Source organism: Triturus cristatus, chromosome 9 (assembly GCF_964204655.1).
Source record: "Triturus cristatus chromosome 9, aTriCri1.1, whole genome shotgun sequence".
NCBI classification, from domain to species: domain Eukaryota; kingdom Metazoa; phylum Chordata; class Amphibia; order Caudata; family Salamandridae; genus Triturus; species Triturus cristatus.
In genome coordinates, this window is record NC_140592.1 from 797426979 (window position 1) to 797451433 (window position 24455).

Here is a 24455-nt window from a genome sequence, read left to right on the forward strand (position 1 = left end):
TTTTGGCAGTCCGTCAAATGACTTAATTGACTTGAGAACAGAGATGTAGGGCGCATGCGTGGTTGCCACATAGGATGAGCACATCAGTCACCCTCCAAGGCCCAAATGCGAAATATTAATAAAGTCAGAGAGAAACATGTTAGAATACAAATTCAAATGAATTCACTGTATACCACTTACTTCTACTCTAACCCCATTTACTTAAATAAATCTTTTGCATTAATAGCTTAGTAGAACTTGCATGGGTTAGTTTCAGCTCGGCCTGCACATTAGTATGTTACTTTGAAGCAGCCATTTTAGAAGCTATTGCGCAGCTGCAAAGATTTCCCCCCAAGCGACAGAATGACATCACACCACGTGATGTGGTAGACGCACGCGCAGAAGATTTCCCGCGTTTTCGGCAGCCATTTTAGGACATTCGGGCTACTTATTAAAACAGCACATAGACAAGCTTCTTCTAGATATAATTATGTAAAATGTGGTGCAAAATTAGTACTTACGGACAGATTGGTTATGGTTTTACAGGTTATTCGAGAGGATTGCATACAAGCAAGTTTCTTTAGATGTGAAACCTTGCTCCATCAACATCTGTGACGGAGAACATGTCTGCCAAACTCTATATCAGCCTTTAGTGACCTAGAATATAAGAAGGAGGCAAATTTTCCATTTACGAAGAATATTTACTTTTATATAGCGTACAAACTTTACTCTGGCAATATACGGGGTTTGTGAGGATATAAATACAGGGGCAGCTCATCGGCTATGGCAGGAGAGCGTCACCCCACTGGTGAAATGCTGCAGACAGAAGAAAAATAAAATGACAGTAAAACTATTTTATTTTTCACATCCAGTCCGTGAGTCTGGGGCAGGGCGGGGCCATGTCGCAGCGTCAGCAGCAAGGGTGGAGTGGTGTTAGGCACTGAAAGCTCACATGTTGGTTTGTCCGGCCATCCACGGCTGGCCAAACCGGCTTGCGCACTTTGATATCTCCAGGCTGTTCCTTAGAGATATCATCAGTGCTCAGGAGCAGTCTCTGCTGGAGATTGAAACCAGCTTGCTCTGCCCAATGTTAGAGCTTCTCTCATGCTGGGAGAAATTGCATGAGAGAAGTGCTGGGATTACATTTGGAGTCTGGGAGCCTATGCTCCTGGGGATTGTAGTGCCAGGAGCAGTGAGGTGCAGTGATGGGAGCAGAAGAGGGCGGCGGAAAGTCTGTGTTCTTTATTAGTTTTTCCCCGAGCTTCTTCCTTATCAGTTCATATTCTATTTCAAATACGTCTTGATTCTTGAAACCTCTTAAATGCAGTGTTGAATACGTACTGCATGTTCCAGGCAATGCTCCCACCCCGACCGAATAGTATGCTATCCCTTTTTTTCAACATGTTGATTTTTTATGTTTTGCCTCTTGGACACTGCTTATGCGGTCGTGTGGTGTGCAAGCATGAAATAATCTGTTTCTAATGGACGGTATCATCCACTGATGGGAGGCATGCATGTGCAGCCCCATTTACTTGCCACACTGCCAAATTCAAGCATATTTAGGGGCAGATTTATGAGCCCCCTGCGCCACAAATATGTCACTTTTCGTGACGTACTGGTGGCACTGAGTGCTCCTCCATATTTACAAGGACAGGAAAAGCCACCCTGCATGACTTTTCCTCTCCTTGTAAATACGGCCCCTTCACACGCAGCACTTTGAGTTGAAGGGGCGTTCCATGGGTGTTGCTGTGGGTGTTCCTACGCAACACCCATGGAACAAGACACATCTCCAGATTTACAAGAAATCATACATCTGGAGATGCGTCTGAATGCGACGCCACCCTAGAGGTGGCGTAGCGAGGAGAAATGTTTTCATTTCTCCTCGTTTTTTCCTCTTTCAATGCATGCTGCATTCTACAGCACACATTGAAAGAGGAAAATGCCTGTAGTGATTGTTTTTGTGCAGTAAGGTGCCCCTTCCTGCACAAAAACAATCTCCCCACGACGCAGGCATCCTTGCACCATGGTGCAAGGGCGCCAGCGCATTGCTGCAGTTTGTGCGCCAGCGCAGGGGAGCACAGAGATGCGAAATATTCCTGTAAATATGTCGCATCCCTGTGCTTCGGAAGTGCAGCAGCGTGGCGCAGCCAAAGGGCTTGTGGTGCCACGCTGTGGCACTTCCTTGTAGATCTGCCCCTTAGAGTGCATCATGCTGTTTGTTACAGTGAAAAAAGGTTCACTTGCCATGGAAGCATCATCGGTGAAAGGGATACCTTTACCTGTGCTACGACATGCCCTCTGGTCTAGCACTTTCACTTTTGAGTTGAGAAAGAAAGCAACAAAACGAATTCCATAAAAAAGGAAAGCTATTATAAACGTATGACAATCCATAATCTGGAAAATGGAATATAATATCTTGTAGGGGATGGAATAGCATTGAATCTTCTCTGAGAACCTGCTTTTAAAGTACACCTGTGGGTGGAAAACACAGAGCCTATGAAAGGCTGAATAACCGTCTATAGTGAAAGGTGTTCCAGATCCTCTTTTTCACACTTATGGGATTTCCTCCTTGTGTGTACCCTTTGTATTCCTCGCCTCACTCAGGCATGACACAGACTTTGGATATTCACTGAGTCGTTCAAAATCTAAGGAAGAAGGAAAACATGTTTTGCCCATGATGCAAGGCCCTAATATCTTATTGGCGTGAAAAGATTGAAAGGTCCAGTGATTATTTCAAGTACATCTCAGCAACTGAAGAAGAAAGAGGTTTGAGTAAGCACTGTTCTTCTATTTTATTGTTTGAGAATATCTCAGTTCTGAGAAGCTTGTGGAGGAACAATTTTTGGGGCGATGGTTTGAAGTGCTCCTTCATGCCTGGGGTCCTTAGAAGCTTCAGATTATGGTTGCTATCATGGTGTGGGCACACTTAGCCTTAATGTCCTAGATCTAATAAGCAATGACTCCCACGTTAAGTGGCATGGGCAAATTCAAGCATATTTAGGGGCAGATTTATGAGCCCCCTGCGCCACAAATATGTCACTTTTCGTGACGTACTGGTGGCACTGAGGGCTCCTCCATATTTACAAGGACAGGAAAAGCCACCCTGCATGACTTTTCCTCTCCTTGTAAATACGGTCCCTTCACACGCAGCACTTTGAGTTGAAGTGGCGTTCCATGGGTGTTGCTGTGGGTGTTCCTACGCAACACCCATGGAACAAGACACATCTCCAGATTTACGAGAAATCATACATCTGGAGATGCGTCTGAATGCGACGCCACCCTAGAGGTGGCGTAGCGAGGAGAAATGTTTTCATTTCTCCTCGTTTTTTCCTCTTTCAATGCATGCTGCATTCTACAGCACACATTGAAAGAGGAAAATGCCTGTAGTGATTGTTTTTGTGCAGTAAGGTGCCCCTTTCTGCACAAAGACAATCTCCCCACGACGCAGGCATCCTTGCACCATGGTGCAAGGATGCCTGCGCCAGCGCATTGCTGCAGTTTGTGCGCCAGCGCAGGGGAGCACAGAGATGCGAAATATTCCTGTAAATATGTCGCATCCCTGTGCTTCGGAAGTGCAGCAGCGTGGCGCAGCCAAAGGGCTTGTGGTGCCACGCTGTGGCACTTCCTTGTGGATCTGCCCCTTAGAGTGCATCATGCTGTTTGTTACAGTGAAAAAAGTTCACTTGCCATGAAAGCATCATCTGTGAAAGGGATACCTTTACCTGTGCTACCACATGCCCTCTGGTCTAGCACTTTCACTTTTGAGTTGAGAAAGCAAGCAACAAAACGAATTCCATAAAAAAGGAAAGCTATTATAAACGTATGACAATCCATAATCTGGAAAATGGAATATAATATCTTGTAGGGGATGGAATAGCATTGAATCTTCTCTGAGAACCTGCTTTTAAAGTACACCTGTGGGTGGAAAACACAGAGCCTATGAAAGGCTGAATAACCGTCTATAGTGAAAGGTGTTCCAGATCCTCTTTTTCACACTTATGGGATTTCCTCCTTGTGTGTACCCTTTGTATTCCTCGCCTCACTCAGGCATGACACAGACTTTGGATATTCACTGAGTCGTTCAAAATCTAAGGAAGAAGGAAAACATGTTTTGCCCATGATGCAAGGCCCTAATATCTTATTGGCGTGAAAAGATTGAAATGTCCAGTGATTATTTCAAGTACATCTCAGCAACTGAAGAAGAAAGAGGTTTGAGTAAGCACTGTTCTTCTATTTTTTTGTTTGAGAATATCTCAGTTCTGAGAAGCTTGTGGAGGAACAATTTTTGGGGCGATGGTTTGAAGTGCTCCTTCATGCCTGGGGTCCTTAGGAGCTTCAGATTATGGTTGCTATCATGGTGTGGGCACACTTAGCCTTAATGTCCTGGAACTAATAAGCAATGACTCCCACGTTAAGTGGCATGGGCAATCCTGGGGAACTACTTTGGCATTTACCGGGCAAGGGCACCTCATCTTTTAAGAATTTGCTGCTCTTTTGCACGTGCCACAAAAATGGAAATATAGGAAAAAGAGACCTAAGAACAAAGCAGACCCAGACGCAGGACTCACAGTTCCACAATGCCTTCAGCAATACAATCCAATAGCTGCTTGCTCATGGACTTTCACCTAAGTCATGTATGTAGCTGAGTACATTTCCATAAATTGGATTTATGTTCCTTTCCTTCTGCACCATAATAAATAAACGTTTTAAAGAGTTCTCTCTGTAATGCCCGGAGAATTGCCGCAGAATATTTGTGGCAACAATTTAGGGCACAATGGTTTTGTGGTGCGATTCGTCCACAAACATGATGGACTAAACATTACACCCATTGCATAGGGATGAAGGTAAAACTTTGATATCTGCATATTTGGAAAGAAATAGCAGGTACCTTTGCAAATTAAGAAAATATATTCAATTAAAAACTTCTCCCAAATTTAGCAGGTGAAAAAACATCCTGTGGGTTATTGGTTTACATTAGTGGTGTCTACATCTCCTACAGAATGTAACATTATGTAACTTTCCAATTCTTTCTGGCCATCTGTCTTTTTCACCGCATTACACTCTCTCTCATGTCAAAAAACAACGTGAACAATATAATCGATACACTTTCATGTGCACATTTTTGTGCAGTGAAAGTCTGCACAAAGCTCAGCACAAATCGGCGTTCCGTTGAGTAGTGTCAAACCTTTGATAGTGTTTGTACAATGGGCTTTATAGGCCTGGATCTGTTGAAACACATAGGAGTCAACACACATCTATATCTACTGAAGCCATGCTAAGTAGCTCGACTTAGCAATGCCTGAAAAGCTAATGCCAAATCAAACAGGGAGGAAATAATAGAGACTGACTGTGTGACAATTCATGTTTTATTAACCGGTAATATGTGTGACAGTCAAAAAAGGTACATCTATTATGTCAAGTCAATAAGACCAGTTATCTACAAGAAATTAATTGTATTCAAGATTAGAACATTGAAATCTTGAGAGCTCCAGTGAAGCTAATGGAGTGGCTCAGGGCCAATAATGGATGTTTTAGGCCGTCTGCTGCAACATTCCAAGATGAGTATTTATTTTTCTTCCTTTTATAATTTAGAACATTTTACACTCTGTGGGTAGTATGTTGTAATAGTCTTATAGCCCTCATGCCGAGGGCTATACCAGTTGTTAAATGCCCTCTTCCTCCTTATAGACCCCGGCCTGCTGCTTGGGCACATAACTTAAGGTTTACGGACTTTAACAATGTTAATGGCCCTCCTCAGTGGGCTAAAACGCTACGTGAATCTCCCAGCCCAATAGTCATGCAAGATAGCCTCTGTGTCTCGGCAGAATGCCAATTGTGTGTGTGGGTGGTGAGCGCACACGGATTAGACACCTAACAATGCATTACGGTACACGTGCAGTGTTGCAAATGTGCCTGCGTGGCATATGTGTACAAACTATTGGATGGCCGAGACTGTGTGACTAGGACTGCAACCTGCACAGCAATGAAAGTTTTCTTCCATTCAATTTAGTTTAATTCAAATAATTTGCAGTGGATCATAAACGTATATGTATTTTAAAGTTTACACAATTACATGCTTTACGATTATTTCCATTGACAAACATAAATTATTTTATGTACTGAACAAAATTAATGCAACACCCAATGCATTTCGGGACGCTGGGTCCCCTCGTCAGGGGTATTCGGCAAGGAAAAAAGGAGACCAATTTCAAAGGATGAACATCAAGGATCAGATATTATGATGAATGTTAATGTGAAATGTGAATATATTGTGCTCCCCTCACCACAATTATTCAATGAAATACAAAGAATGTTACCTGACTTCCAAAACACTGGTAGTCTAATTTCCACGAGTTCAAAAATCACTATGCACTTGCAGAATACCCCTGACGAAGGGACTCAGGGTCCGGAAATGCATTGGGTGTTGCATTAATTTTGTTCTGTACATAGAATAATTTATATTTGTCAATGGAAATAATCGTAAAGCATGTAATTGTGTAAACTTTAAAATACATATACGTTTATGATCCACTGCAAATTATTTGAATTAAACTAAATTGAATGGAAGAAAACTTTCATTGCTGTGCAGGTTGCAGTCCTAGTCACACAGTCTAGGCCATCCAATAGTCCGGCATAATGCCAAGACACGTTTTGAATCACATTTGCACGAGTTATTTGCATCGTCGCCGGCAGGGTCCTCATTGCAGCATGTCACATGGTGAATATGACACCGCGCTGAGGGGCATATCAACAAGGGCTTTATCTCTGCTTTTTTGGCTTTAAAAGCCAAAAACGGAGAGATAAAACTAGCGCCCTATCAACAACAGGGTGCTAACATGCAAATTTGCATGTTAGCACCCTTTTACTCTACGCTTCCCCTTGCATCTCTAATGAGATGCAAAGGGGGCGTTCCAGAGTAAAATAATAGGAGAAATGTCGCTCTATTAATCCCTTCGCTGCGACGGGAATTCCGCCGCAGCGCTGGAGGGTGCGGGGGGGCAGCGCGGTGGCGCTGTGCTCATGACGGAGCCACTCCGTCATGAGCCACGGTTGAGCTGTGCTCATGACGGAGCGGTTCCGTCATGACTCCGCCCAGTTGCATTGTCCCCCCGCACAGGTGGGAAAACAGCGCCGCGTGGGCGGAGCGGCCGCCAACGGTCGTGCCATGACGGAACCGCTCCATCATGAGCACACGGCAACCGTGGCTCATGACGGAGCGGTTCCGTCATGAGCGGGGAAGGGGTTAACAAGAATGTCGCTAACCCTGTTAGAGACAAAAAAAGCAGCGCTAACCGCGGTTAACGCTGCTTTTTTACGTCTGGTATTTTTCTGACTTAGCCATGATATCCTATGGAAGGAGGATATCATGGCTAAGTTTGCCTGTCCCTATCAACAAGGTAATGTGAGATTATCGCAGGGTTTCCAGCGATAATCTCACGTTAGCCTGTTAGCGTGAGGATTTTTATCGCTATTGAGATAAGCGTTGCTAATAGCACGCTATCTCAGCGATAAAAATTCACGCTAGCCGGCGATAATTATCCTAGCGCTAAGTGCGCTTAGAGATAATTATCGCCGGTTGTTGTTGATATGCCCCTAAACTTGCCAGTGTGCACAACGTAATGCAGCTGTATTTTACGCAGTTTTACGCAAATTGGAGTAAATCTGCCTTGAGTGTCTGGATCCTTGCTTTCTGTGACATGCTAAAGTACAAAGAACACTTGGCAAATGATAGTAAATGCCTTAGTACATATGTGCCAAGATTCAGCGATGCAGTGCGGAAACAAAAGAGTGAAAAATAATTGCTTTATCTGATACCATCAAGGTTGGCTCTTTTCGCTTGGGTACCATTGTAGAACAGCTGTCCATTTAATTTTAATTTGCAATATGATGAACTAGGACATCTCTGAAAATATTCTCAACTGAAGCTGACCCGGAAAGCCAAAAGCTTTCACCTTGTCTGACTCGCCTTCTGGTACAGTAGAATATGTTTGCAGATGCCATCCTTACATTTTACAATTAAATACCGTCCTGCGGAGTTTACATACAGAGCAGCTGCAGGTTTATTCAGATGAAAACATTAATGAGCAGGAAGCCATGGTGAAGGAGCGTTTTGTGGTTCCTCTGTAAATTGCAATTTGTTTGGTTACATAGTACGATTTTGGCCGGAGAGCGTCAGAGCACTTTACACGAAGGACAGATTATGTAACACACTTTCAACATATGGAGATTGAGTGATTTGACCAGGATCACAGGAAGTTGGGTCGAGATTGGGACTCGAAAGTGATTCGCCACTTCCGGAGTTAACAGCTGGCACCTAGGCCACATCTCTTCCAGGGACCGTAGGGCCTTTGATACTTAATTGTGATCAGATTTCGACTAGATGCCAATTAGAGAATATGATGTGACAAAGGAAAACACAATTGACTGGTCTACAGAGACAAAGTGTGTCAGTGGGAGGAAGGTAAAAATAAATTGCTCATAAGAATATCACTTCTGACGCGTGTGATGTGTGTTCTGAGGGAAAGAACCTTTACAACACGGTCGTTACCACACAATACCTTTACCACTCATCCCATCCATCACCACTTATCTCCCATTACACAAATTTTTACCATATGCCGTTACAAAGAAAATGTAAGTATTTTGCATGTAACTATGTGTGTGAAAATATATATATATACGGAGGTTTTCTTGTGACAGTAATTGGAGGGGGCATGATCCGCTCTCAAAAGCGCCAGCACGAAGGACTTCCGCCGCAATTTGGCATTTTTTGATTGAGAAAGGGAGAGGAGAGTGATGTTTCATTTTCCTACGACATCGCGTGACAAGCAATCACTGAAGAGATGCGGAGGGAACCGCACTGTGCAGTAACATAATTTTACCAGTAAGCATCTGCAGATTTGTTAATAATTTACATGGACATTGGCTGTAAAAACGCTATTTAGGCAGAATTGGGAGATGTGCCATGTCCTGCTGCGAATTCAAAATACTGATGCATTCTGGGGCTTGTGGTTGTAATAATAAGCCACATGACCACTTTAAAGGGTGCATTTTTTCTCTGCATTTCATGACAAATAAAAGTCAGCCTGTCAGCAAGTCGGTGTTGGGCTCTTTTCCTTTGGTGGCAGAGCCGCAGTTTCCAGGATCTCCATTCCTGGCCAGGATGGGGGGCCCCCGGTAAAGTGGAGGTTTTCTTGTGACATATATATATATATAAATATATATATATATATATATATATATATATATATTATCTACTGGCGGTCGCCAGTAGATAGTTATAGTTAGGACCGTGTTTCCATAGGAAATCCGCAACATTCTATTTGGAATAACTGTGGCGCCGGTTGACGAATCCTCGCGAAGTTTTCAAAATAGGTGGGGCGCTTCGCTCCGCTCCTACCCTGAAAGTCTCGGGGGGATTCGTCAAGTGGGGGCTGAGAAAAAAGGGGGGTCCCAAAAAGTGTTTTCCCCATGCAATTTTCCATAGGGACCTTTAGTCCAAGGTACAGACCGAACGGCTGAACAGAATTACTTGAAATTTGGCAGAGAGGTAGTCCTCAGGTCAGGGAAGTGCCTTTTGCAGGTCTGGTGTCAATCTGTTTAGTAGTTCCTGCGAAAATCAAAAGTAAAATCATATATATATGTGGGCGGAGCCTAACCACACATCTCATCCTGAGATCTGATTGGCTGTCAGCACTTCATCCAAGAAGTGTTGGCAGCCATCTTGGGACCAAAATACATGATAGCACCTCATTAAAAAGCATTGCAGTTAATAGAAGGTTTTAAGACATTAGTTACATTATAAATCATTTGTTTATGGTACCATACTCATTTTAGGAATTGTGGTATGTTCTAAGGTGATTTCACCATGTGAAAAAGCCTTCTGCTGGGATATCATGATTGAGAGAAAAATATTTTCTCATGCTTTTCCCACAAAGTTTTGGGAGGTGATCTATAAGCTAAACTGAGAGCTTATTTTCTGTAAATTCACATTATCTTTCTCAGTCATGTGAGAATGAAGTCTGACATTCTCAGTAAAACATGTACATCCAACAAGGTCAGAGACTGTCAGTTGATTCCTTTGTGTTCTACTGCAGCTTCCCAGAGTGTTCCAAAGAACAACTAGAGCGCTAACAGTCCTACTTATGATAAACATATGGCACACCTGAAGCCATCTTGCTTGGATTAAAGTGGTAACTCTTAAAACATTTAATTTAAAAAGGATTAAAATGAGTGGGTTCATTTTTCCATAAAAAGTATGATTAGTGCTGCAGAAAGAAAAATTAGGGCACATTTTGAGTGACTTCTCAAATCCTCTTCTATTTCATTAAACAATTCTGACATGCAGACTGAAACATGCACTTTCAATGCCAGCAGCAGTTTTCCCTGGTGAGCAGTAGCTTTACTACAGTGATCTAATGAGCAAAAAGAGTGCTAACATTCTTAATTTATGGCAAATGTGTGACACATCTGAATGCCTTAGTAAAAAACTGAAAGTATTTCCTACTGAGGAGACTGCAGTACATGAGGAAATTAGGAAACTTCATAACAAATAAATCTCCCAAGATGGCCACCAGAGACAAAAGAGCCCAAATGTAGCCCAAAAGTAGTCCAAAATCACCCAGATGTAGCCCAAATATAGCCCAATGACAGAAGTGTGCAAAACACTTATTATTTTGTGTTTTTGCAGTGTTATATAGTGCAGACTTGTCAGGTATTGGAGTGCTTTACATGAGCATTGGTTACATCACACAAGAACAAATTCATTTTGGTTGTAGACATGGGGAGACTAAGTGATTTGACCAGAATCACAGAATGTCGAGCAGAAGCAGAAACTCCAACCTGGTTCCCCAGTTGCAAAGTCTGCAGTTCTGGAAGTAACACCACATCCTCTCCCCTAAGTGCAACATTTAATCAAGTGGTCAACTGGATAAAAAAACATAAAGATAAAAAAGAACTTAAAAGTGCTTTTTCGCTATTTGAAAACTCAGAAAATATGTCCTTATTTTAGTCTTTTAGAGCACTAACCATAATTTTGATGCCAATAAGACCCTCTCATATATGTAATTTCTAAAGGAAATGCTCTAGGTATTACAGTTTTAATTACATCAAGATGACGTCAGGCATTCCACACTTTTGTAATAAATATAGAATGTTAGCAATCTAGTTGTTCATTACGATAATGTTGAGAGGCAGAGGCCAGGGGCACGGACTCTGAAAATTGAAGGCAGGTAGAAGGGTGCAAAGGCAACAATTTAACCACACTGAGCAGGCAGGAAGGGCCGTGGCAGCACAACAGACTATGGAGGGCAGTGGAAAGGGGGGCAGGGGCAACAAACCAACAATACAGGACTTGCAAGAGAGGCTGTGGCAATGTAATAGACCATTGTGGGCAGAAGGAAGAGGCAATGGTAGTACAACCATACATGCCAACAGACCCGATTCAGCCAGGAAACGTCCAATCTTTTTAAGCTCAAATGGGCTTTATTTGATCTGTCTCCTGTCTACAATCTCCTCTTTTTCAATGTAACTCAAAGGGGAAAATCAATACCCCAGTTTTTTTTCAAAATCTCCCTCTTACCAAGTTCAAAATGTTCGCAAGTATGGTACATTGGATCATGGAAGGAAATGGGGTAGGGACATGGACTTGGATAACAGAGGACAGGAGGGATATGTAGAGGTGCCCCAAACTGACCCTGCAGGGCAGGCATCAGGGTTTGCAGCAGCACAATACACCACACAGGGCATGCGGGACGGGAGTGCAGCACAACAATCCATAGAAGGCAAGAGGGAGGGGACAGGACCATGCACATGGACAACAGAGAACAGAGGGGAAAGAGGCAATGGTAGCTAGCTGACCATAATGGACAGACAGGAGAGAAAGCTGCAGCGTAACAGACCATAAAGGGCAGGAGGGACGGATCAGGGGCATTACAATGGAACAGACAAGCCAGGAGGGAGGGAGTAGGGGTCTGCACATGTAAACAGAGGGCTGGGGGCAAGGGGGCAGGGCAGGAGCAGCAAGATAGCCATGGAGGTCAGGCAGGATGGGCACTAGAAACAAGACACACCATGGAGAGCAACAGTGAGACTATGATGGCATACACACAGACCATGGAGGGAAGGTGGGAGGGGGTCAGGAGCAGCTAGCTGACCACACAGGGAAGGTGGGAGGGGCCATGGCAGCACAGAAGACCATGCATGGCAAGCGGGAGGGTAAGTGGCAACACAATGGCTATGATGGGCAAGAAGGAGGGTGCAGGGGCATGCACAAAGGACCATGGAGGATAGAAAGGAGGGTCAGGACCTGGGCACAGACAAGAGAGTTCAGGGGAAGGGGCCTCACAACAGACTGAGCGGGGCAGGCAGGAGGAGCAGTTGCAGCACAACAGACCAGGGAGGGCAGAAGGGTGTGGCAGTAAAATGGACAATGGAGGACAGGAGGAAGGGGATAGGGGCATGGCATGTGAACAGGCAGGGTGGAGGTGGCAGGGACAGGTTACAGTCATCTGACTATGCTAGGCAGGTGGGAGGGGAGCTCAACAGAACACTCAGAGTAGATAGGAGTGGCAGGTCCATGGAACATGGTGGTCAAAAAGGATGGAGCAGGGGCATGCACAAAGACATCGGAGGGCAGGGGGAAGGAGAATAGGGGCAGCAAGCTAAGCACAGAGGCTAAGCAGGAGGTCAATGATGGGCCATAGAATTGGGCAATGGAGGGCAGGAGAGTGGACTGGTACATCATGCTAAATGGAGGGCAGTGGCAGCACATCAGACCATGCATGGCAGGAGGGAGGAGGCTAGTCCATGGATTCAGACAACAGAGGATAGGGAGGAGGTGGATGGGGCAGCAAGCTAACTGTTCATAGAAGGTGGCTATTAGGAACTTTATTGTTTTTAAAATGTGTGTCTGTGCGAACTACTTAAAATATGAACAAGTATGCAGCATAATCTCACTTTTATTCAGGAAGAAGAGGACATTTGGGACTGTGACTCCGGGCTCACTTGACAGAAACATCCCCTGACCCTCCACCCCCCATCGCAAAATGTAATGCCCGTGAAAAGGGTTGGTGGACGCAGTGTTATATAGAACATAGTCCTGAGAGCACGATTGAAAATGAAAACTAGATATATTATATGGTATAAACTATGCACCGAAAAGTGTGATATAAGATGAACCGGGCCTTGAAATATAATATGCAATACATTGTGCGCAATGACAGATTCATTGGAGAGCGCGAGATAGCACAGGCACTAGCGCTTGCTATGTGATATGCGCCTTGGAGTGTAATATGCACAGGGCAGTGTTGTATAACCTAAGTAGTCTCTAAAGTTGTAATATAAAATATGTGCTGGGTAGTGTAACTTTGCATATACACTGTGACAAAGATATGGATCCCAGATTATAATATGTATGGCATAGCGCTGTGCTTTTAACATAGGCATCGAGGAAGGCACGTTAGATGGGGCAATATAACCCGTGCGAAGGCAAGTGTGGCATGACATATTCACGGGGTGGTGTTACAGTGCACATGGGCTAGAGAGTGTCATAGCATACGCACTAGCTGGTGGAATACAACACAGAGGTGTGTGGCACTCGGCGGGCACTGGTGGGTGTAACACAGCATTGGGCTCAGCCAGGAGCACGCTGTGACTCTCAAGTGAGGTTTGTCTCCTTTCCAGAGAGTAAAATAAAAAGTATTACACATCCGGCGGTGGATGTGTGTTTTATTAACCGTGAGGGGGTTTCTTGCATAGTTTGGTCGAATTTTTGTCGAATCCCCTTTGAATGGCTTGGTGTGCATGTGTATTAAATGAGCCCGTCAATAGCCACCCATGTTTGTATAAATAAACGACAAGGGTGTCTACTTCGAGAGTACCCACCAGCGGGGGCGCCGGGATTAGGCACGGTAGGGTGTCAGACATGTCAGAGATTCACTAGCGGTGTGAATACATTCTACATGGATTCATTGTATGCATAGTCGCCTTTTAATGAATATCACGCAAATCGTCATGGTGATAGGTACATACGGTTTGTCCAGCATGTCCTAGGTGTTTCTATAAATATATATATATTTTTAAAATTAAAAATTAAAGGCCGGCCCCGGGGGATGGTGTCCCCGGGGCCATAAGTGGCCCCCCTCCTAAAGAAAAAAAAAAAAAATAGGCCATGACCCGGGGGTTGGGGTCCCTGGGGCCGATTAAGGCCTTGGGAGGGCCAAATTAATTTTTTTCAACAAAAAAAATTAGGGTGCAGGCCCTGGGGGATGGGGTCCCCAGGGCTAATAAATTAGAAAAAGAAAGGGGGCCACACAGCCCTCCTTCTAAAAAAAATAAAAATAAAAGACCGGCATCGCGCCGGAGGCCACGCCCCCTCCTTGCAGCACTCTGCAAACGCGCCCCCTGGCCAGTTGTAAGTTGAGGAATTAATTCCCCTTCAATACTGAGGGTCCCTGAGGGCCAACTAGCCCAACAGGTATCTCCAGTATGCGCCAGGGAGCTGCGTTGCAGACAGGTGTTCTAAGGCCACGCCCCTTTTTACACCTCCATGCAACGCAGCTCTGTGGCGCTTACTGGAGGTACCTAGTGGGCTAGTTTGACCCTAGGGACCCTTAGGATTCAAGGGGACTTAATCTCTCAACTCAGAACGGCCACAGGGCACGTTTACACAGTGGTGAAGGGAGGGGACGGGGCCTGAGGTGACGTGTGCAAACACGCCCTGTGGCGCGTTTTTAAGTTGGGGAAATAATTCCCTTTCAATCCTGAGGGACCCTGGAGTCCAACTAGCCCACCAGGTGCTTCCAGTAAGCACCACTGCTCTGCGTTGCAGAGAGGTGGTGCAGGCCGTGCCACTTTTTACACCTCTCTGCAACGCAGCTCTGTGGCGCTTACTGGAGGTACCTAGTAGTCTAGTTGGACCCTAGGGACCCTCAGGATTCAAGGGGACTTAATCTCCCAATTTAAAACGGCTATAGGGCGTGTTTACACAGTGGGGAAGGGAGGGGACGGGGCATGAGGTGACGTGTTCAAACACGCCCTGTGGTGCGTTTTAAGAGGTAGTTTTAATCCCCTGCCCTATTATATACTAGGGGCTTACAGAGGAGGTCATGTTAATCACAGGGGGACCCCAATGCATAGTGTGCCCTAGTGTATGTAGGTGTTTTCACTGTATTCTGAGTGTCTTTTAACATAGCACTGGCTCTAGGACTGGTTAGTCAGACTAAGTTACCACCAGTATCTGTCTGAAAAAGTTGAGGGTACAGGATGATTTTGCAACAAGGCTTGTTTCTGCTCTTCTGTTTGTTCTTTCTGCACGTTATATCTTCTTCCTGCACTTTTCTTCGTCTTTGAGGACTTCTGTTGCTTCTTTCTGCATTTCTTTTTTTTCTTTCTGTGCGTTTTTCCTTCTTTCTTCACATGTCCTATCTCTGTAGGCATAGCTAGAAATTAGCATTTAAAAAACCTTTGAAATTCACTGAAAAAACCATAGGTTTCAGGCACGTTATAGCTAGGAATTAGCATTTAAAAAACCTTAGAAATTCACTGAAAAAACCATAGGTTTCAGGGGTGTTATAGTTAGCTGGACTTTTCACTCATACAAAACCATAGAAATTCCCCCGTTATAGTTAGTTCAGCTAACTATAACTCGCGTGCCCGCAATGCACTGCTGATGACGTCACATATTACATCACTCATGACATGGTCAGTGACATCACTCATGACATCACTGATGACATCATCCTTGTGATAGAGTGGCAGATCTCCTCTCCCCCTAATATAACCTTTGATACACACATTCAAAAATAGAAATTAAAATTTTCAAAACAATGGACATACCAATACCAGTTACAACAACCTACTCAGTAATTGTAAGATCCACATCCACATCCACTCATTCACCAACAGTCCTATACAGTCACTCATACATGTACTCACTCATCATATGTACTCATACACCTATACATCCTGTTACACAACGCCACTCATCCATAAAGTTACTCACACACAGTCACTCATGCTAATAAAGAATCAAACATCCGTTTACCTGCATATACAGTTATACACACACCACCACACTTATTTCTACAGAAACTTACACATACTTAGTCTTTTAAACAATCACTTATAGAAACACATACTTATTCATACAGGAACTCTTTCAATCTCTCACTCTCACATATACTCACTTATATACACCAATAGTCACATATACTAGTTTAAAACATATGTAGTTACTCATAGAGACACTATTGAGACAGTCATTCACTCACTAACACACCCATGCACACACTCATCCACCCATAAAGTCCTGCACACATGCTGTCTTCAACACATACAACAGTGAGTCACTCATTCATGCACCTATGCACTACGTAATACCCCCCACCGAACCATACAGACATCAGACACTTATACTGATACTCAAAAAACAAATAATAACCTATATAGACACTCATGTAGCTAATTACCAACCCATGCAGCCACTTATACACAAAGTGAGAGACTGATACATATATTTACATATTTAAACATTACTCACTAAGCCATGTATTCACTAAGATACACTTAATCAGTCAGTTATACAATCAATTTTTCAAAAACAAATCATCCATTTAGACACTTATATACCCATTTATTCTTCCATCGACCTTGAGATATACATATATAAAACATATGTAATTTTCAGAAAAACACACATTCACTGGATGATGACATTAGTGATGTCATCAGTGATGTCATTTGAGATGTCATCAGTGATGTCATGAGTGATGTCACTGACCATGTCATGAGTGATGTAATATGTGACGTCATCAGCAGTGCATTGCGGGCACGCGAGTTATAGTTAGCTGAACTAACTATAACGGGGGAATTTCTATGGTTTTGTATGAGTGAAAAGTCCAGCTAACTATAACGCCCCTGAAACCTATGGTTTTTTCAGTGAATATATATATATTCACTTAAAAAACCATAGGTTTCACACATGTTATAGTTAGCTGGACATTTCACTCGTAAAAAACCAATGAAATTCCCCCGTTATAGTTAGTGCAGGCAACTATAACTCACGCAACCGCAATCCTCTGCTGATGATGTCAGATATTACATCACTGATGACATATGTGTCTTTATGAAAAATAAATATTTGTAATATATGTATAGCTAAAGATTAATGGAAGAAGACATGGGTAAATAAGTGTCTAAATACAGTGATGTAATATCTGACGTCATCAGCAGAGGATTGCGGTCGCGTGAGTTATAGTTGCGTGCACTAACTATAACGGGGGGAATTTCATTGGTTTTTTACGAGTGAAATGTCCAGCTAACTATAAAATGTGTGAAACCTATGGTTTTTTAAGTGAATTTGCAAGGTTTTTTAAATGCTAATTCGTAACTATAACGTGTGTGAAACCTATGGTTTTTTCAGTGAATATATAAACATATAAATCTAATATGCATATCTATATAGATATAAATTCATGCAAACATATACATATATGCATACATATGCATGGTATGTACATGAAAGTTTGAAAAACTCTAATACAAGCAAAGCTAAAAAGCCACCTAATTACAAACAGAATTGCTTTAACTTAAACGAGGGCGAGACCTATTGCATTTTCAATGCTTGTTTACTTTGATTCCATCAAGAAGGCATTCAGATGTGTCCCACATTTTCCATAAATTCTGAATGGTAGCACTCTAGTTGCTCATTAGATCACTGTAGTAAAGCTACTGCTCACCAGGGAAGTCTGCTGCTGGTATTGAAAGTGCATGTTTCAGTCTGCATGTCAGAATTTTTTAATGAAATAGAAGAGGATTTGATAAGTCACTCAAAATGTGCCCTCATTTTTCTTTTTTCCTCACTAATCATAATTTCTATGGCAAAATGAACCTCCTCATTGTGTTCCTTTTAAATTAAACTACTCACTCTCTACTACTCACTCGCTACTACTTTCTACTACTCACTATCTACTACTCACTTTCTACTACTCTCTACTACTCTACTACTCTCTACTACTCACTCTCTACTACTCAATCTCTACTACTCTCTACTACTCTCTACCACTCACTCTCTACTACTCTACTACTCACTCTCTACTACTCTCTACTACTCTCTCTCGACTACTCTCTCTCTCTCTACTACTCCCTCTCTACTACTCTCTCTACTACTCATTCTCTACTACTCACTCTCTACTACTCTCTACTACTCTCTACTACTCTCTACTACTCTCTATTACTCTCTACTACTCTCTACTACTCACTCTCAACTACTCACTCTACTACTCTCTCTACTACTCACTCTACTACTCACTCTACTACTCTCTACCACTCACTCTCTACTACTCTCTCTCTCTACTACTCACTCTCTACTACTCACTCTACTACTCTCTACTACTCTCTCTGCTACTCACTTTCTTCTACTCTCTACTACTCACTCTCTACTACTCACTCTCTACTACTCACTCTCTACTATTCTACTACTCTCTACTACTCTCTCTACTACTCACTCTCTACTACTCACCCTCTACTAATCTCTACTACTCTCTCTCTACTACACACTCTCTACTACTTGCTCTCTACTACTCACTCTACTAATCACTCTACTACTCACTCTCTACTACTCCCTACTACTCCCTACTACTCACTCTACTACTCACTCTCTGCTACTCTCTACTACTCACTCTCTCACTCTCTACTACTCACTCTCTACTACTTTCTCTCTACTACTCTCTACTACTCACTCTCTACTACTCTCTACTACTCACTCTCTACTACTCTCTACTACTCACTCTCTACTACTCTCTACTACTCACTCTACTACTCATTCTCTACTACTCATTCTCTACTACTCTCTCTCTGCTACTCAGTCTCCACTACTCACTCTCTACTACTCTCTACTACTCACTCTCTAATACTCTCTACTACTCCCTCTACTACTCACTCTCTACTACTCTCTACTGCTCTCTACTTCTCACTTGCTACTACTCACTCTCTACTACTCACTACTACTCTCTCCTACTCACTCTCTGCTACTCTCTCTACTACTCTCTACTACTCTCTCTACTACTCTCTCCCTACTCTCTACTCTCTATTACTCATCCTCTACTCTCTACCTCTCTACCTTTCTCTACCTCTCTCTCTACTACTCTCTACCTCTCTACCTTTACCTCTCTACCTCTACCTCTCCACCTCTACCTCTAACTCTCTACCTCTACGTCTCTACCTCTACATCTCTACCTCTCTACCTCTCTCTACACGCACACATATGCACATATATGCATTTATATATATGTATGTGTATATATATGTATATACATACATATATAAACATATATATATTCTGCATATCTATATAAATACAAATATAAATGCATGCATACATATACAGATATGCATGTTATTTACATGAAATTTTGAAAAACACTAATAAAAGCAAAGCTAAAAAGCCACCTAATTACAAACAGAATTGCTTTAACTTAAACGAGGGCGAGACCTATTGCATTTTCAATGCTTGTTTACATTGGTTCCATCAAGAAGGCATTCAGATGTGACACATTTGCCATAAATTCTGAATGGTAGCACTCTAGTTCCTCATTAGATCACTGTAGTAAAGCTACTGCTCACCAGGGAAGTCTGCTGCTGGTATTCAAAGTGCATGTTTCAGTCTGCATGTCAGAACTTTTTAATGAAATAGAAGAGGATTTGAGAAGTCAAAATGTGCCCTAAGTTTTCTTTCTGCAGCACTAGTCATAATTTCTATGGCAAAATGAACCCCCTCATTTTGTTCCTTTTTAAATTAAATGTTTTAAATGTTACCACTTTATTCCAATCAAGATGGCTGCAGGTGTGCCATACCTTTGTCATAAGTAAGACTGTTAGCGCTCTAGTTGTTCTTTAAAACACTCTGGGATTTCTGTCATTGGGCTATACTTGGGCTACATCTCGGTGATATTTGTGCTACATTTGGGCTCTTTTGTCTCTGGTGGCCATCTTGGGAGACTTGTTATGAAGTTTCCTAATTTCCTCATTTGCTGCAGTCTCCTCAGTAGGCATACTGTCAGTTTTTTACTTTGATTCAATGAAGAAGGCATTCAGATGTGTCACACATTTGCCATAAATTCAGAATGTTAGCACTCTGGTTGCTCATTAGATCACTGTAGTAAAGCTACTGCTCACCAGGGAAGTCTGCTGCTGGTATTGAAAGTGCATGTTTCAGTCTGCATGTCAGAATTCTTTAATGAAATAGAAGAGGATTTGAGAAGTCACTCAAAATGTGCCCTAATTTTTCTTTCTGCAGCACTAATCATACATTCTATGGCAAAATGAACCCTCACATTTTGTTCCTTTTTAAATTAAATGTTTTAAATGTTACCACTTTTTTCCAATCAAGATGGCTTCAGGTGTGCCATACCTTTGTCATAAGTAAGACTGTTAGCGCTCTAGTTGTTATTTGGAACACTCTGGGAAGCTGCAGTAGAACACAAAGGAATCAACTGACAGTCTCTGCCCTTGTTGGATGCACATGTTTTACTGAGAATGTCAGACTTCATTCTCACATGACTGAGAAAGATAATGTAAATTTACAGAAAATATGCTCTCAGTTTAGCTTATAGATCACCTTCCAAACCTCTGTGGGAAAAGCATGTGAAAATAGTTTTCTCTCAAACATGATTCATGATATCCCAGCAGAAGGCTTTTTCACATGGTAAAATCACCTTGGAACATACTACAATTCCTAAAATGAGTATGGTACCATCAACAAATGATTTATAATGTAACTAAAGTCTTAAAACCTTCTATTAACTGCAATGCTTTTTAATGTGGTGCTATCATGTATATTGGTCCCAAGATGGCTGCCAACACTTCTTGGATGAAGTGCTGACAGCCAATCAGATCTCACAATGAGATGTGTGATTAGGCCCTGCCCAGATATGTATATGATTTTACTTTTGATTTTCTCAGGAACTACTGAACGGATTTACACCATATATGCAAAAGGCACATGGCTGACCTGAGGACTACCTCTTTGCCAAATTTCAAGTAATTCTGTTCAGCCGTTCTGGCTGTAGCTGTGTCTAAAGGTCCTATGGAAAAATGCATGGGGAAAACGCGTTTTGGGACCCCCCTTTTTTCTCGGCCCCCGCTTGACGAATCACCCTGAGACTTTCAGGGTAGGAGGTGAACGGAGTGCCCCATTAGTTTTGAAAATTTCGCGAGGATTCGTCAACCGGCGCCAAAGTTATTCAAAATAGAATTTTGAGATTTCCTATGGAAACTAGGTTGTAACTATACCTATCTACTGGCGACCGCCAGTAGATAATATATATATATATATATTCACTTAAAAAACCATAGGTTTCACACATGTTATAGTTAGCTGTACATTTCACTCGTAAAAAACCAATGAAATTCCACGTTATAGTTAGATCAGGTAACTATAACTTGCGCGCCCACAATAAACTGCTGATGACCTCACATATTACATCACTCATGACATGGTCAGTGACATCACTCTTCACATCAATGATGACATCTGAAATGAGACATTGTGGATTGCGGTCGCGCAAGTTATAGTTACCTGATCTAACTATAACGTGGAATTTCATTGGTTTTTTACGAGTGAAATGTACAGCTAACTATAACATATGTGAAACCTATGGTTTTTTAAGTGAATTTGCAAGGTTTTTTAAATGCTAATTCCTAACTATAACGTGTGTGAAACCTATGGTTTTTTCAGTGAATTTGTACGTTTTTTTAAATGCTAAGTTATGTATTTATTTTTTATTTTTTTTTCTGGTTTTTCACCGTGCGCACACCCTGCGCGCTTACAGATATATATATTGCTTTAAATGCTTTTTTCTCAGGAACTACTGAACAAATTTACACCAGACCTACAAAAGGCACTTCCTTGACCTTATGGCTACCTCTCTGCCAAATTTCAAGTAATTCTGTTCAGCCGTTCGGGCTGTAGCTGTGTCTAAAGGTCCTATGGAAAAATGCATGGGGAAAATGCGTTTTGGGACCCCCCTTTTTTCTCGGCCCCCGCTTGACGAATCACCCCGAGACTTTCAGGGTAGGAGCTGAACGGAGCGCCCCATTAGTTTTGAAAATTTCGCGAGGATTCGTCAACCGGCGCCAAAGTTATTCAAAATAGAATTTTGAGATTTCCTATGGAAACACGGTCCTAACTATAACTATCTACTGGCGACCGCCAGTAGATAATATATATATATATATAGATATATATATATATATATATTCACTAAAAAACCATAGGTTTTAGGGGTGTTATAGTTAGCTGGGCATTTCACTCGTACAAAACCATTGAAATTCCTCCGTGATAGTTAGTTCAGCTAACTATAACTCACGCACCCCAGGACACTGCTGGACACTGCAGGAGCCAGCCCTGGGTGGTGGTGGTCCCCAGGGCCCTCAAGGGCTCCAGGATGGGGGCCACGCAGCCCCCCTACTTCAATACTTAAAGCCCCGGGGGGTGGTGGTCCCTGGGGCTTGGGGGGGCCGTTGAGACCCCCCCACACACTATACTGGGAGGGGCTTTCGAGCCCCTCCCAATTTATTTTGTAGCCTGGGGGGTGGTGGTCCCCGGGGCTGGGGGGCCCCTCTCGGCCCCCTTCAAATTGAATAATTTTGCCCCCGGGGGCTAATTATAAAAAAAGCTCAGTTTTATTTTATTTTTTTTACGGCAGGATCCGTGCACCCTGCGCAAACTTTGCCTTTAAAAAAATTTAAAGTCTTTCTGGGACCCCCCAAGCAGGTCTAGAGGGTCAGGGTATTTCTACCCTGCCCCCTTTATACGTTTTGCACACTTATTCCACAGACTTCTTCAGCCTCGCTTCTACCGAGGCACAAAATGGTTGCCAACAGTTCCTGGTGTCGAATGTTGACAACCACTTGACAGCCAATTAGCATTGAGCACGTGATCGGGAGGGTGCGCTCAGGGTGCGCTCAGGGTGCGTGGATCCAGCGCGACCATAGATATATATGTACTTTTAAATGTAATTTTCTCAGGAACTACTGAACAGGTTGACACCATTTAAGCAAAAGGCATGAGTCTGAACTGAGGATTACCTCTTTGCCAAATTTGGTGTAATTCCATTTAGCAGTTCGGGCTGTAGCTGCGGCTAAAGGTCCAATGGGAAATTGCATGGCGAAAACATGTTTTGGGACCCCAATTCTTTCTCGGCTCCCACTACACGAATCATCCCGAGACTTTCAGGATAGAAGCGGACCGGAGCTGGCCAAAAGTTTTGAAAATTTCTCGAAAATTCGTCAATTGGCGCCAAAGATGTTGGGAATAGAATGTTGTGGATTTACTATGGAAAATAGGTCCTAAGTATAACTACCCACTGGTGACCACCAGTAGGGTATATATATATATATATATATATATATATATATATATATATATATGAAAAATGAATGTAAATTCGTCTCTTATGCTGCTGCCTTGGTTAGACGAAAGAACGGACCCAAAACTTCGGTGCCAATCACTGAATCTTTATTTCATGTTACTCTGTACCAGTCCGCCATGACGCGTTTCAGCCCCCACTCGGGCCTTGATCACATGACACGTTGTGGTGGGGAATAGCAGAATTTAAAGGGGAAACATCGCCGGAAATGACCATATCATGGACATCAAAGAGTTACTACAAAGCAATGATTTCAATCTTACTGCTTAAATACAGATATTCTTGTGCGCAATTGTGGATGATTTACATTTCATGCTCGTATCTACAAATAAATAATTAAATGAAAATACTATGTACATATATACAGCATAGAAAAATATTTAGATAAAATTTCATATCAAAAATAAATTGCTGACATAAATACTATATACAACAAAAATTGTTTATCTAATGCCTCCACTGCTACTGTTTAAATATCCTAGTAGCCTGAAAAAAGTCTATTATGGTTGCGCACTGCGATAATTTGTAATCTCTTGCCATGATTGCGCCCCAGTGGGCCCCTTGGTCTTTAATTACTTTCTTAGAATCCTCCTCCTAGTTTATCCCCTAAAAAATCTGCTAACGATTCAAACAGATGTTAAATGTGTGAAAACTTGTATTTCATTTTGTCATTAAAGGACAGGTAATTTCTACCCTATCCCATCATTTGTCCCCCACTTTACACTTGTGTAGAGACTGCCAGATGATACCTTGACATTATAAGATTGGGAATTTTTTGTTACAATATTTTATAGCTTTTTCTGCATACCATTATTAGTACGCCGTCTTAAAAGGATGTACCTCTAATTATTTACTATATTTACATTATGCTAATTTCATTGATTTCTCCTTTTCCCCTATTGGAATTGTCCCTCTATCTAGTTTTCTCCATCTCCACCCGGGAATGGAAAAATAAAAGGGAAAAGTGAGAAACTAACAAAAAAACTCCTGTTAAAAACATCTTATCGCAAGCTTCCTACGGGTACACCCTGTGAACCCTTCCTGTGT